General features: G+C 45.6%; 1 pseudogene; it reads right to left on the bottom strand.

Annotated features, from left to right (window-relative positions):
- Positions 1-504: 504 nt before the first annotated feature.
- LOC131837210 (large ribosomal subunit protein eL13-like) lies at positions 505-1,681 on the bottom strand (annotated as a pseudogene).
- Positions 1,682-2,076: the final 395 nt, after the last annotated feature.

The following is a 2,076-nucleotide window of genomic DNA, read 5'->3' as shown; positions in this document are numbered from 1 at the left end:
TAGTCTCTTCAATAAACAGCATTTGGAAAACTGGACACCAATGTGCAAAAGAATGAAACTGGAACTCTGCCTTTCACGATACACAAAAACAAACTCAAAATGGGTTAAGGATCTAAATTTGAGACCTGAAACCATAAAAATCCCAAAAAGAGCACAGGCAGTAATTTCTGACATCAGCCACAGCAACATTTTTTTTTTAGATGTGCCTTTAGATGTGCAAGGGAAATAAAAGCAAACATAAACTATTGGGTCTATATCAAAAGGAAAAGTTTCTGTACAGCAAAGGAAACAATCAGCGAAACTTAAAGGCAACCTATAGAATAGGAGAAAATATTTGCAAATGACATATCCAGTAAAGGGTTAGTATCCAAAATATATAAACTGATACAACTCAACACCCCCCCCCCCAAATTGTATAATTTAAAATGGGCAGATGACATGAACAGACATTTCTCTAAAAGAAGACATAAAATGGCAAACTGGCACATGAACAGATGTTCAACATCACTCATCATTAGGGAAATGCAAACTAAAACTATAACCAGGTATCACTTTACACCTTTCAGAATGGCTAAAATCAACAACACAAGAAACAAGAAGTGGTGAGGATGTGAAGAAAAAGGAATGCTCTTGCACTGTTGGTGGGAATGCAAACTGGTGTGGCCATTGTGGAAAATAGTATGGAGATTCCTCAAAAAATTACAAAGAGAACTATCCTACAATCCAGCAATTGCTCTACTGGGTATTTATCCTCTAAAAACACGAAAAGTATTTATTCCCTAAAAATACAAAAATCCCCTAAAAATAACAAAAAAAAATTTTTTTTTTTCACGAGTTGACAATGACATTTTATTTCTTCTGTCAACATCGTGTTCCGCAGCTTCCGTGGCCCTTTTTACCCGGATGCCGAAGAGCTGGGCGTTGGCACGGGCCATGCGAAGACTGGCGAACGCCTTGAAGTTCTTCTCCTCCTCCGTGGTGACTCTGGCTTTCTCCTTCTTGTAGACATTCCGGATGGGCATGACGGGGCCTGTCAGCTGCGTGGCCAGTTTGAGTTCTTCAGCCGAGCTGTCGCCCTGCCGCGGCGCGGCCGGCCTGCGCGGGAACAGCAGCAGCTTGGAGCTCTACTCCTTGGCCTGCAGCGACTCCGTGGACTTGTTCCGCCGCCACGGGTCCCTGAGATGCCGATGGTGCGCGCCACCCTCCTGTGGATGCCGGCCGCCCGCAGCTCCTCCAGGCTCAAGCCTCTGCCGGCGCGCACTCTGCTATGGTACCGCACTGTGGGGCAGCGCACGATGGGCCGGATGGGCCCGGACGCGGGGCGTGGAGCGATGCGGCGGGCCTTGGCTTGGCGAGCCTTGCAGCTGCGGATCTTCCGCGCCGGCTGGGTTAAACCACGTGGCCACGCGCCGCTGCCAGTCCTTGCGCAAGTGCGGCTTCAGCCTGACGCCGTTCTGGCTGGGAGCCATGGCTGCTGTCTACGGGCCTCCTCCGAGGGAGAACAGCCGGCGAATTCTCTCTGATGTTTATTACATTATTCCCAGTAGCTAAACTATGACTGGTATCCATTGATAGATGACGGGATAAAGAAGAAGTAGTGTGTATATTGTACATACTGAATAATATTAGGATATTATTCAGCCATAATAAAGAATGAAATCTTGACATTTGAAACAATATAGGTAGATGGGTAGTGTTAGAGAGTATAATGCTAAGCTAAGTAAGTCAGAGAAAGACATATACCATATGTTCTCACTCATAGGTGGAATTTATTTTATTTTATTTTATTTAAGATTTTTATTCATTTATTTGACAGAGAACACAAGTAGGCAGAGAGAGAAAGACAAGCAGGCTCTGCACTGAGCAGAGAGCCCAATGCGGGGCTCGATCCCAGGACCCTGGGATCACGACCTGGGCTAAAGGTAGAGGCTTTCACCCGCTGAGCCACCCAGGAGCCCCCATAGGTGGAATTTAAGAGACAAAACAAATGAGAAAAATTTTAAAAAGTGAGAGAGAGACCAATCAAGAAACATACTCTTAACTATAAAGAGCAAACTGATGGTTACCAGAGGGGAG

This window comes from Mustela lutreola, chromosome 7 (genome assembly GCF_030435805.1).
Source record: "Mustela lutreola isolate mMusLut2 chromosome 7, mMusLut2.pri, whole genome shotgun sequence".
NCBI lineage: Eukaryota > Metazoa > Chordata > Mammalia > Carnivora > Mustelidae > Mustela > Mustela lutreola.
Note: the sequence above shows the minus strand (reverse complement) of the source record. Positions and strands in the feature narration are given on the sequence as shown.